Genomic DNA, 14,613 nt, shown 5'->3' with positions numbered 1-14,613 from the left:
TGTTTGGATCTCACAGCAGGGATGACTGTCATAATAAAATATTCAAGTCGTTCTTTAGTTATTGTTTTAATTCGTTGTTTTACTAGTTAATTATTGATGATCTACTAGTTGCTAAGTAGTGTACTTTATTGTTGAATACATTTAATTCCTATGCTTCTAAAGTTTGTATTCTAGAGACATTGACTAAGAAAACCCCAAGTAAATATATCATTTTAAATTTAATTATTAAATTGAATATACCAGGTCACAGCTAAATCAATATCATAAGGGCATATCATTCTATCATCATGTAGTTTGATTATTAGAATTAATTTTTCTTCCCTTGAATCAAAATTTTCCATTTCTTTAATAGCCCACTGACCTTAATTTTAACCTCTGGAGCAGATTATATAAATGTATCACACATCTAGATAAAGAACTTTAGATAGTAAAGACAATTAACTAGCTGTAGGTTCCTCCAGAGTCATAGTTTATAAATAAACATGTATTTAAGCAAGTGAAATGTAACATTAAATTGTTTCCTAAACTAAACCATTGGCATTTAATTCAAGTCCAACGCATAAAATGTATTTCCTTCTTTCATGAAATGTTTTGTCAAACTTTTGACTAGATGACCTGTTGAGGGCCCCTGAAATGCTAAAATCATTCTACAAATTGGAAAATGAGGATATTGAATCAGTTGACCTTTAATATCCCTTCAAGTTTCAGAATTCTATCTTTCATTATCATTATTTATGTAATAGAGGGACTTAGCAAACTAAATTCCACTGAGATCAAATATACAGTACCAGAAAAATCCTTAATTTTATAAGCCAAGCCAATAGAATGGAAGAGCCCTGTAAATAAATAAATTAATCCATTTGTTCATTTAGCGATTATTTCTTAAGTCCTGACTGTTTGCATAGTTTCTCAGGATACAGAGCCTGAATGGACTTACCCATAATAGCAAGAGAGGATAATTTTGAGGGAATGAAAACTATTCATTAGTCAATATCCGAATACCAGGTATCAGGAAAGATTTGTATTTCACTTAGATGTGAATACCAAGTCTGGAGACGCTTGCTGTCTATTTGTTCAAGTGATTTAGATGCATGTTGCTAATCGTTTTACGGCTCTTAGCTGTTGGAGGTTGCCCAATAAGTCTTTATAAATGCCTTAGGGATGACATTCCCCTTCTTTTCTTTAAAAGGACACTATAAAATAGAAAGATCAGACTATATATTTTTTTATGTTCTTGACTTAAGAGTGATAACTAGTGAGGTAAGAACATAAATGAAATACTATAATTTATTACATCAAAGAAAAATTAGAATTTCTAGTAAAGATGGCAACTTGTCTTTAAAAAAGAATAATGAGAGTAGAGAAACTTTTCTTCTGTGAGAATAAGACCTTTAATACAATCTAAAGTAAGACAGATTTTCTTTCCCCTAGAGTTTAGAATGAAACCCTGTCCCCATATACAGTATTATTTTCTCCCTGAAAATATTATTACAAATCCCATTTCTAACGTCTTTGTTAGTCTTAATAATTACATCTTAGCTAAGGTGTTAATACTTAACAAGTTGACCACAGAACAAAAAGCTTTATTTATCATCAGGTCTATGTACCCAATGCTCATGTTTATATCAGGACCAGGGATAGAACGCTGGGGTCCTGGATTCTAGCCATTCTCTTCTTGTTAAATCATCTTGGCTCTGATGTGAGTGTAAGATGTTGGGCAGATGTTATCAAATATGCTTCAATGAGAGGGGATCATAAAGCTCTTAAGTCATTTATCCTTCTAAATGTCAAGTAACTAAATTGATATTCCCATCTGCTGAAAACCTTACTGGGGAGAAAGGAAAATGAGGAATGGAAATTCTAACTTTCTTTCAGAATGACTTCAGTGTGTTATCATGCCAGGGACATCTATTTTTGATGTTTCGAGTTTAGAAAAGATGGATGGATAACTTTAGTGGCTCTTTTTAAATTTTATTTCTTTGAAATGCCAAATAATTATGTGCGTTCTCTACACCCATGATTGAAAGCAACGGGGTTGTTCTTTAAAGGAAAAAGTGATAAAATGTTAGGTTAAAAATGGCAGCCGATCTGCTATTGCTGTGAGTTCTTTACATACGTGACTTTCTTTTCATTATCACAGCTGAAGACTCTTTTTCCTTGCCTCTGCCCCTCGCTACCAGCACGGCCTCAATTTTCATCCTTGGATGTGAGTTCTACACTCTATTAACTGTTCTCCAGGGTTATACAACAAATAGTTTAGAAATGTAGACGTGTCCAGCATTTTATGTTTACACATTTACATATTACATCTTTTGCGAATAACATGCAATATGTAAGTACGTAAATGTTTGCGTATTTATATATTGCATGTAATTGCAAATTATATATTGCATATTTACAACATTAAAAGAATAGAAACCATATCTCTGAGACCATTATTCCTGGCCCCTAAGAAAGTGCTTATAGTTAATATACACTAAGTAATTGCCATGAGCCAAACACTACTCTGAATGATTAAGCTGGTATCAACTCTTTTAGTCCCCTAAGATGATGAGGTAGCTAGTATTATAAGTTGCATTTCACAGAAGAGGAGAATGAGACATGGAGTGGTTAAGAAAGCTGATATATTAGAACTAGTCAGCAGCAGGGCAGGAACGGGAACTCAAGCCTCCTGGCTCTTAGTTTTTGTGTTGGTTTCCAGTTGCTACTGTAACAAATTATAACTTAGTAGGTTGAACAATACTAATATATTATCTTACATTTCTGGATGTCAGAAATCCAAAATGCGTCTCACTCTGAGTCTCACTGGGCTACTAAGGCGTTATGATTTATCAAGGCTGAAACTTCTTCTTAAGTCTCTAATAGGTAATCCATTCTCTTTCCAGCTTCTAGAAGCCATTTGCTTTCCCTGATTTCTGGTCCTCTCCCTCCTTCCCAGCCAGCAACAGCAATGCCATGCTGAGTTCTTCTTATATTGCCATCTCTCTGGTTTTCTCTTCTTATTCTCTCTTCCGCTTTTAAGGATCCTTGTGATTATATTAGGTTCACACATATAATTTAGGATAGTCTGCTATCTTAAAGCCAGCTCATTAGAACATTAATTCCATCTTCAACCTTAGTTCCCCTTTTTTGATATAACATAATATATTCACAGGTTCCAGAGATTAGGATGTGGTCATCTTTGGGGGTGCCATTATTTTGCCTACAACAGTGCTATGGACTGAAGATTTGTGTCCCCTCAAAATTCATACATTGAAACCAACACCCACGTGTGAAAGTATTTGGAGGTGGTACCTTTGGGAGGTGATAACGTCCTGAGGGCTCTGGATTGGTGCCCATATAAAAGACACCCCAGAGCGTTCCCTTGCTCCTTCTGCCATGTGAAGACACAATGAAAAGAGGACTGTCTATAAACCAGGAAGAGGGTCCTCGTCAGACCCTGAATCTGCTGGCACCTTGACCTGGGACTTAGCCTCCAGAACTGTGACAAATGTTTGCTGTTTATAAACCACCCATTCTATGGCATTCTGTTATAGCAGCCAGAATGGACAAAGACACATAGCTTTTACCATTATACCACACTGTCTTAATAATATTAGCTACCTTTTATAGACCAGGTTAGTGTTTATTACATATGTTACACTTGGTATTCACTGAAAGTAGACAGCCTTCTCTGTTATTAACAGATGAAAACAAGGGGTCAGGGAGTTGAATCCTTTGTGTATAGTAAATACGAGATGTGATTTAGAGTCTGAATCTGGATCTATCCACTCCAAAGCTCTTGTTCTCTCCTATACTGTGTAATTTTGACTAACGTGTCTGTCCTTGTATTAGGATTTTTAGATAATAAATTTATTGGATGATCAATCAACCCCACCCTTCCCTCTTAAAAAGTATAATTGTTCCCACTCTTTCTAAAATGCAAGGGCCTATTCCTTGCTTTGGTAAACATAGTTGGCTGAAATTGCTATGAAATACTCTAGTGCAATGCCAAGCATATAAAAGACCTTAGATAAGATTGGATTTTCCCCCTGATAACACAGGAAACTATACCATGGTGTCAGAACCGCTGTCAAGGTCCATAAGGATCATAGACACCATTGTGGAAATAGCTTGTGGACATAGCTCTGAAGAGTCAAATATATTATGCTGTGCTTGTCCTCATGTATCTTTTGCATGTTCTGTGTCTCCCCATCTGTAAAATAGGTATGATAACATCTATCTTGAAGGGTTGTGAGAATTATAGATGATGCCTTTAAAGAAAACTGCCAGATGAAGAGTTGACTCAATAAATGGTAACATTAGCGCAATTTTTAAAAGTATGTATCTGGTGTCTTAATGTCTTGTGATTAGGTATGTCTCCTAATAGTGTAATAATTTTTTAAAAATCCAAATGTTTGGAAAGACTGAGTTAATCAAGTTTTGGTTAAATTCTTTATGAATAATTACCATTCAGAAGACCCTGAGGAGGGATTCAGGCAAACCATGGCAGAGCTTTCTTCTCCAAGGGTTTGTGAGAAGGACTGAGACCAGTATTTCAAGACACCTGTGGACGGGTCTGTGCAGATTTTTTGCTAGAAGTTCAAACACCCTGTAAGATGTCTATTTCCTACTTAAGTCTAACAACTCCTTGGATCTCTCTCTTCAAGCAAGGAAACACCATATAGTACAGACAAAACCTTTTATCAAATCAACTCTTCACCATCATCTCTAAGCTCAGGAAGTAGTCTTTCAGGAATGAATACCTTTGGGAACTGAAGTCTATCTGTAGGGGTGGTATACTGGCTCATACCAAAACCTTTGGCATCATCCTTGAGCAACTCCCACCATCAACCTTATCTCATTCTTCCCTCCACTCTATAGGCAAATCCTGAAAATTCTACCTTCAAAACATATCAGAATCCAACCTCTTCTACAACCATGCCACTCCCTTGATCTCCATCCTTCCACAAAGTCCATTTGACTTGGAAGACTAGCCAAAGTTCCTACTGTAATATGTAAGTTTCCACAGGATATGGCCCCAGGCTACAGCTCTTGAACCTCAGCCAATACTATTTCCACTCCCTCCCTCTGCTCCAGCCATACTTATCTTCTTGTTGCTCCTCAAATTCACAGGCCACAATGCCTCAGGGCCTTTGCATTTGCTTCTCCATCTACCTACAATGATTTTCTCCATATATATGCATGGCCAGGTCTTTCACCCCCTTCTGGTTATTGCTCAAATATAACATTTCTAGGGAGCTCTTACCTTACTTAAATTTATCTTTTCCAGAATGGTAACTCTTTCATGCTTTTTACCCGCATACTACACTATGTATTATCAACTCTTAGACATCAACGTTATGAGAAGCAACATCGTATATGTGCTAGAAGAAAAGAAAAAAAATTAAACAACGATATGTCCTTGACTGTAAAATTCATCCTGATTTCAGAGATATTTAAAATATGTAGAATTATATTTTGTTAACCCTAAAATGCACATTGTTTTGCTCTTTTAATATCTCTATTTATTTGGCTTGTGGTGTGTCTCCTTCCACTATGAGGTTTACTCCAGTGGGGTACAGATTTCTTTATGGTTTTATACTATTTCCCCCAGTGTCTCAATCAGTGCTTAGAACACAATTAATAATAAATACTGGTTGAAAAAATGAATGCTGGAGATTCCCAGGGTCATTAGTAATAAACTTGCCTTCTAAAAGTTCCCTGTATCATTTAAATGATAAAATAATTAATGTAATATTAAATAATTTTTAATTTTCTCAAAGTAACTCAACATATGTTGTCTCTTTTGCTTACCCCTATGGATAACATGGTGTAGAGAAGGAAAGTGCCTTATCCGAGACATGGCTATGGTCAAACAAGGATTCAGAGTCAATCTTTTCTTTCCTATAGTATAAAATGTTGCAAATTCCTGTGGACAAGAAGTAAAGTGAGCAGATTGTGTTGAACTGATAGCTGCATTGAATTAACTGGGCCAGTCTGACAAGGTGGACAGATACTGGTGGATTCAGGGACATGGTTGACTGTGGTCAGTTGTTATAAAAGTGTTGACCCTTGTGCTTAGCATGTCACATAAAACTGGCCAGAGAATGGATGAGATATGGTGGCCATAAAAGTCATCACACGGGCCAAGGGAAAAATAAAGCCAAGGGACGTCCATGTGAAATATGTTGGAAGCAGCTGGCAAATTAAAAGACTTAAAAAATAAATAGATGAATAGATAACATATGTTCACATATAAATTTATTTAAAACAAATACACATGAATCTATGTTATGTTATATAAAATATATATAACAAAATAATTTTTATACTTAAACATTTCAAAAAGGGATTTTGTAAAAAAAGGATTCATATAATATTTTTTAAATAGTATGGTTCCTACAATCTTTTCCATCCCCCCATTTCTCCATCAGTAACAATAACAGTTAACAATCGTTATTTTTTTTAAATATTTATTTATTTTATTTATTTATTTTCCTTATTTTTTTGGCTGTGTCGGGTCTTAGTTGCAGCACACAGGATCTTCCTTGAGGCACATGTGGTCTTTCATTACGGCGCGCAGTCTCTTTGTTGCGGTGCTCAGGCTTCTCTCTAGTTGGGGCATGCGGGTTTTCTCTTCTCTAGTTGTGGAGTGCAGGCTCCAGAGCACGTGAGCTCAATAGTTGTGGTGCGTGGGCTTAGTTGCCCCGCGGCACATGGGATCTTAGTTCCCCGACTAGGGATTGAACCCATGCCCCCTGCATTGGAAGGTGGATTCTTTACCACTGGACCACCAGGGAAGTCCCCAATTGTTATGTTTTTACACACATATTCTAAACCCACTCAAATACATACAAACAGTGTTATTGTTGTTTTGTTTAACAAAAATGTTATCCTAGTATACATAAATTTTCATAAATTGTTTTATTCACTCAAATCAATCTTCTGCCATGAGAATGTATACAAATTACACTTTTTTTAAAAGCTATATCTTATTAAATAGTATGAATGTATTGTAATTAATTTAATCAGGCTACTTTATTTCATTAGTGTGTGTTTTTCTCACTGTGTATAGTGTACAACTATCACATAAATATTTGTTAACTGTACACTCTGTGTTTCCCTCTTCTTATTGTTTTCCCATGAAAGTCTCCTTCACACACATTTCTTAGTTGTGCCTTGTATCTTCTTGTCCTGAGATGGAGGATTAAATGTTCAAAAAGGAAAGTAGTCACCATGGTAAATGTATGTTTGACCTGAGAGCAAGTTTGCTTGTTTGTTTTAAGCTATCGCTTATATATTTACTGGTTTGATTTTACATTGATAAAGCCCATTTCAAAAAATTGAACAATAAAATGTTAAACTTGGGAAACTCTGAAATTTTATAGTCTGACTTCCCACTTCATGCAAATCCTTCTTTGTAGACCTTTATACCTTCTCATAAGCTTCTTTCTCTGCCTGAAAATGAACTTTGGTTCCTTCAACTAAAATCTCTCTACCATTTAAGCTCAACTTATGACATCACCCCCAAGAAGCTTTCTCTGATTGCCCCAAGGCATTAAGATGTCCCTCTGGTGCTCGAAGAGCAACCCGTGTTTGCAAGGATCAGTATATTTTTCACTTGCCATTGTAATTGTGGATGTGATTTTCTATTTCCTCTGCTAGATTATAACCTCTCTCATTGGAAGGAAATCTGTCCTCTTTCACATCTGTGTTTCCAGTGCATAACGTGATATATAGAGAAGTACTAACAACTCTTTTCCAGTAGAATAACTAATTAAATGAATACATATGCTACCTTCTTTTTAGACTTCTCATTGCCTATGTGTGTGTGTGTGATATTTTAATAGACAGTAGACATATGTGGTGCATCAGTTTGAGAAGTGGAGTGCTTGTTGAAAGGATGGGACTTAACTTTAGATAATCTTACCGCTAACAAAGTGTCTGTGTTGTGAAAGAAGAAAGAGAGAGGTGGTTATTTTTGCAGAGATGGCTTGTTTGCTTCAGTGTATTGGCGGAGCTCTCTTAACCTAGATTTCATTCTGTTTGCTCTCTTCATGTGAAACCATGCAGCTCATACCTACATATCTTTCTCTAATAAAAGAGTTGTCTTAAGGAAACAAATCAGCAGCTGTCAAGGGGGTGCCGGAATGAGTCATTGATTTGCAGTCAAGATAGCCGATTCCCCATGCTGATGGATTCACCAACTTTTCAGGGCCCCTGAGAGTTCACCTGCTTGTCACAGAGCATAGCACTTTGGTTCAGCTTTGAAATGAGGAATGTCCCTTCACTGTGATTCAAGCTGATTGCCCCTTTGTCACCAGGTTTTAGCTTCTAGGATAAGGTTGTACCTTTCACTCAAACAAGTACTGTTAGAGCTCAAGGTTAAAAGATTCACCTTGATGTTTTCTCCAGATAAGCTGTGATGGTAAAGACATTCTCACGTAAGCAGCTGAGGTTCCATTTATGTGGAAAAGTGAACCCATTCTCCCAAATTCCAGGTAGTTCAACATAATCCAGTATGATAATTATTTCTTTGTTATGAAATAGCCAAGAACCTGAGAAAGCATCTAATCCTACTTCAGAGGATTCTGTGGTCTCCCAGCCAGAACTGGCTGACACAATGCTCAAATCCAAGTATGATATCCTTGTCACTTTACTAGAAACGCACCCTTTCTTCTTATTCTCCCTTATAGGCTGGTACTGGAGGTTTATATGACTAGCTGGTGGGCAGTAAGGATATTGAATGGTTAGGGAAGTTTGTAAAAAAAAAAGGGCACCCTGGCTTTTTTTCAGGTAGCTGGGAAGATGGCAGACATTCAGACTGAGCGTGCCTACCAAAAGCAACTGACCATCTTTCAAAATAAGAAGAGGGTCCTGCTTGGAGAAACTGGCAAGGAGAAGCTCCCATTATACTACAAGAACATTGGTCTGGGCTTCAAGACACCAAAGGAGGCCATGGAGGGCACCTACATTGACAAGAAATGCCCTTTTACTGGTAATGTGTCCATCCGAGGGCGGATCCGGTCTGGCGTGGTGACCAAGATGAAGATGCAGAAGACCGTTGTCATCCACCGAGACTACCTCCACTACATCCGAAAGTACAACTGCTTCTAGAAGCACCACAAAAACATGTCTGTGCACCTTTCCCCCTGCTTCAGGGATGTCCGAATCAGCGACAGTGTCACAGTGGGCGAGTGCCGGCCCCTGAGCAAGATGGTGCACTTCAACATGCTCAAGGTCAACGAGGATGATGGCACCAAGAAGCATTCCAGCAGTTCTAAGACTGGACCATTGCCCACTGCCCCAAAGAAAATAATTTATTTTCCCAGTCAAAAAACAAACAAAGAAACAAAAAAACTGCACCCTGGGTCTTTCTTTCCCTCTTTCCTGTTTTTAGAAGTGATATAGTGTAGCATTTAAGTGTAAAAACCCTGAAGACAGACCACACAGTTTAGAACGCAGGATTCATCACTTACTAGCGAAAGAAAGGAGTGTGTTAATCTTTCTGTGCCCCAGTGTTCTCAGCACTAAAATGGGATAGCCACATGTTTGTTGAGAAGTTTAAAAGAGTTAATTAAAGCCAATGACTTTAGAACAGAGACTATGCACAATGACTAGCACAGAGTAAGAACAATGACTAGCACAGAGTAAGCCCTCAGTAAATATTACCTGTGTTTATTCATAGGTGTATATGGGAATGGGATGAAAACTACTGTCTTCCCCTCTCTATCTTTGTGTTTAGAATTAAAGTGAGCTCTTTGTTTTGCTGTATATTTCTCAAGGTTTCAACTTTATTTCCTTTGCTTGGGTATAATCATAGGCCCTCTGCTTTTATCTGAATCATGAGGGAATAAACATAGAATGGTATCTGTCTAAGAGCATGGGTTTGGGTGTCAGTCAGACTGCAATTTTGGAATGACTGGAGTCAGTCCATTTGTTTGCCAGAACTGCTATCTAAGGCCTTATAGAATATTTTACATATCAACAACGTAATGTCATAGAGACTCAAGAGACCCACTTTATGGCAAAGGCAGTGTGAAAGTTTATATATGTCTATAGAATCCACTTGTCCTCTCATATACCACACCACCCAGAAGCCGTTGGCCTAATACAGCAATATACTGAGTTGTTAAAGGCACAGCTAAGGCAGCAACTTGGAGACAATATGCTGTGAAGATGGGGTGTCATCCTCTAAGACAGCGGTCCCCAACCTTTTTGGTACTAGGGACCGATTTTGTGGAAGATAATTTTTTCACAGATGGAGAGGGAGAGGAGAACAGTTCAGGCAGTAATGCGAGCAAAGGGGACAGAAGGGGAGCAGCAGATGAAGCTTCGATGGCTTGCCCACTGCTTACTTCCTGTTGCGCGACTGGTACTGCGGCCCTGGGGTTGGGGACCCCTGCTCTAGGACATCACATGTACCTTATATCAACATCCATCATATGATGCTGCCTCCAATGGATAGAAAATATTGGTCTGAGAAATAATAGATATGGGCAAGAAGACTGCACTTTTCATTATTTCCAATGTTCTACTTGGGGAATTTGTGGTCACTCAAATCCCCTTAATTCTGTGCTCTTCTAGATTAGAAGTTATGGTCTCCAGAAAGAGAAATGCTTCCCCCAGGCAATCAGCAAGAGATCCATTTAACTTTGAGCTAAGACCGCATTGTGGGCTCCTCCTGCCAAGGGACCAACAGGGAGGAATAAAATTCACAATCTTGGTAGGCGTAATTGACCTGGATCATGAAGAGGAGGTAGGGCTGCTGGCACACAATGGGAGCAGGAAGAAATATGTTAGACATCCAAATTATCCACTTGGATATCTCTTAGTTCTCCCTTGTACAATTTTGATGATACATGGATAAGTTTAGTGGTCAGTGCTTTCAAATGACATGGAAAGCAGAAGTATAGACTTCTCAGGGATGAGGGTCTTGTTCATTCCACATGGTGAACCACCAAGACCCACAGTGATGCTAGCTGACAGTGAAGGGAATCTAGAATGGATAGTACTGGATGAAGATAATGATAATCAGTTGTAGGTTCAAGACCCAGTTATAGCAGCAGGGGCTGCAGTTCATCCTACTAATCTCCCACTTGTGAGTTTCTTCCAGCAGAAGAGGCCCACCCAGAGCCTTGAAGTGATATAATGTAAGTGAATTCAAATGTCATCAGGCATCCGCTTTGATAGACTCTGTGTTGTGCTGCATGGATCTCTCTTTTAGGACTGATATAGTTACCCAACTACTGATCAGGTTGTGGGCTGACAACTTTCAATTATCAGGTTAGGAAGGTTGACTAACCCCGTTTTGCGGGGTATCCCATTTCCGATTACTGATGGTCTCAGTGGTATAAAGCTGGACCCCTCACCTTAACGTGTGACGACCCTGAAGGACTACCCTAGGTTCAGAGCTCCCTGTAGGGTTGTCTGAGGCCTTAATTGATACTGCATTGCAGCCTGACTTCTCCCTGCATTCAATCCTCCTTTCTTTTTCTTTTCCCTCCAGATATTAATACTAAGAATAGTCCCTATTAAACTTTCTGCATGCTATTCTTTATCTCAGGGTTCCTGGGGACTTCTACTGATGATGCTACCTGAATATACACCCAAATAAGTAGGAAACAAGATAGGCACAAAACATTCATTTCAGCAGTGATTGTAAGAAAAAAATGCCATTAGCAAGGCTGGTCTGCTCATTGAATAACCTATGGTACCCTTAAAAGGCAGTACCACAAAACAATCAAAAAGAATAAAGAAGATCTCTATGAAGTATATGGGGACAGTCCATATTTTAAAGTGAAAAAGGAAATAAAGGTTCAGAACAGTGTACCTAATATGCAAACTTTTGTATAAAAGAAAAGGATATAAATATAAAAAATAATTATCAGCCAATTTTGATGTACTAGATAATGAAGTAATAAATGAAAATTGCTACACACTGAGGATGAGTGTGAATAAAATGAAAAGAAAAGATATAATGACTAGAATTGTCTGGAAATACAATAAACCTTAAAATTGAATTCAGATATCAACATATAAACATAATTGCACTTTAAATTAACAACATAAACACATTAAAGGCAGTAATTATTCCAAGAAACTGTGGAACACAATACTCTATCCCTAATAAGATATATTTAAAGGGAAAAAAAGAGGAAAATATTAGATATGGCTTAGTGGGATTATTGTTAATAGTAAGTTTGGGAGATTAGTTGAAGATGGCGGAGTAGAAGGATGTGTGCTCACTCACTCTTGCAAGAGCATCGGAATCACAATTAACTGCTGAACAATCATTGACAGGAAGACCCTGGAACTCATCAAAAAAGATACCCCACATCCAAAGACAAAGGAGAACCCGCAATGAGGTGGTAGGCGGGGCACAATCACAATAAAATCAAATCCCATAACCACTGAGTGGGTGAGTCACAAACTGGAGAACAATTATATCACAGAAGTCCACCCACTGGAGTGAAGGTTCTGAGCCCCACGTCAGGCTTCCCAGCCTTGGGGTCTGGCAAAGGGAGTTGGAATTCTCAGAGAATCAGACTTCGCAGGCTAGCGGGATTTGATTGCACAACTCTGACAGGTCTGGGGGAAACAGGGCACACACAAGATTGTGTGTGTATCAGGACACAGAGGGAAGGAGAGTGACACCATAGAAGACTGAACCAGACCTACCTGCTAGTGTTGGAGGGTCTCTTGCAGAGGTGGGGAGTGGCTGTGGCTCACTGTGAGGACAAGGGCACTGGCAGCAGAAGTTGTGGGAAGTACTCCTTGGTGTGAGCCCTCCCAGAGTCCGACATTAGCCTCACCAAAGGGCCTGTAGGCTCCAGGGCTGGGTGCCTCAAGCCAAACAACCAACAGGGAGGTAATTCAGCCCCACCCATCAGCACACAAGCAGATTAAAGTTTTACTGAGCTCTGCCCACCAGAGCAGCACCCAGCTCTACCCACCACCAGTCCCTCCCATCAGAAAACTTGCACAAGCCTCTTATATAGCCTCATCCACCAGAGGGCAGACAGCAGAAGCAAGAAGAACTACAGTCCTGCAGCCTGTGGAATGAAAACCATATTCACAGAAAGATAGAGAAAATGAAAAGGCAGAGGACTATGTACCAGGTGAAGGAACAAGATAAAACCCCAGAAAAACCACTAAATGAAGTGGAGATAGGCAACCTTCCAGAAAAAGAATTCAGAATAATGATAGTGAAGATGATCCAGGACCACAAAAAAAGAATGGAGGCAAAGATCTAGAAGATGCAAGAAATGTTTAACAAAGAGATAGAAGAATTAAAGAACAAACACCTAGAAGAATTAAAAAACAAAAAAACAGACATGAACAATACAATAACTGAAATGAATAATACACTAGAAGGAATCAATAGCAGAATAACTGAGGCACAAGAACAGTTAAGTGACCTGGAAGACAGAATGGTGGAATTCACTGCCACGTAACAGAATAGAGAAAAAGAATGAAAAGAAATGAAGACAGCCAAAGAGACCACTGGGACAACATTAAATGCACCAACGTTTACATTATAGGGGTCCCAGAAGGAGAAGAGAGAGAGAAAGGACCCGAGAAAATATTTGAAGAGATTATAGTTGAAAACTTCCCTAACATGGGAAAAGAAATAGCCACCCAAGTCCAGGAATCACAGAGAGGTCCCAGGCAGGATAAACCCAAGGAGAAACACACCAAGACACATAGTAATCAAATTGACAAAAATTAAAGACAAAGAAAAATTATTGAAAACAAGGGAAAAATAACAACATACAAAGGAATTCCCATAAGGTTAACAGCTGATTTCTCAGCAGAAACTCTACAAGCCAGAAGGGAGTGGCATGATATATTTAAAGTGATGAAAGGGAAGAACCTAAAAGCAAGATTACTCTCAATGTCAAAGATCTCATTCAGATTCAATGGAGAAATCAAAAGCTTTATAGACAAGCAAAAGTTAAGAGAATTCACCAACACTAAACCATCTTTACAACAAATACTAAAGGAACTTCTCTACGTGGGAAACACAAAAAAAGGAACCTACAAAAACAAACCTAAAACAATTAAGAAAATGGTAATAGAAACATACATATAAATAATTACGTTAAATGTGAATGGATTAAATGCTCCAACCAAATAACACAGGCTCACTGAATGGTTACAAAAACAAAACCCATATATATGTTGTCTACAAGAGACCCACTTCAGACATAGGGACACATACAGACTGAAAGTGAAGGGATGGAAAAAGATATCCCATGCAAATGGAAATCAAAAGAAAGCTGGAGTAAGAATACTAATATCAGATAAAATAGACTTCAAAATAAAGAATGTTACAGGAGACAAGGAAGGACACTACATAATGATAAAGGGATCAATACAAAAAGATATAACAATTATAAATATATATGCAAGTAACATAGGAGCACCTCAATACATGAGGCAAATGCTGACAGCTTTAAAAGAGGAAATCAACAGTGACACAATAATAGTGGGGGAATTTAACACCTCACTTACACCAATGGACAGATCATCCAGACAGAAGATTAGTAAGGAAACAGAAACTTTAAATGACACAATAGACCAGGTACATTTAATTGGTATTTATAGGACATTCCATCCGGAAATATC

At 38.3% G+C, this 14,613-nt stretch overlaps 1 pseudogene; it reads left to right on the top strand.

Annotated features, from left to right (window-relative positions):
- Positions 1 to 8,790: 8,790 nt before the first annotated feature.
- On the top strand, positions 8,791 to 11,599 carry LOC114887598 (annotated as a pseudogene).
- Positions 11,600 to 14,613: the final 3,014 nt, after the last annotated feature.

This window comes from Monodon monoceros, unplaced genomic scaffold, assembly GCF_005190385.1.
Source record: "Monodon monoceros isolate NGI ecotype Baffin Bay Population unplaced genomic scaffold, NGI_Narwhal_1 Super_Scaffold_7, whole genome shotgun sequence".
Classification (NCBI taxonomy): Eukaryota; Metazoa; Chordata; class Mammalia; order Artiodactyla; family Monodontidae; genus Monodon; species Monodon monoceros.
This window is presented reverse-complemented; position numbering and strand designations above follow the sequence as displayed.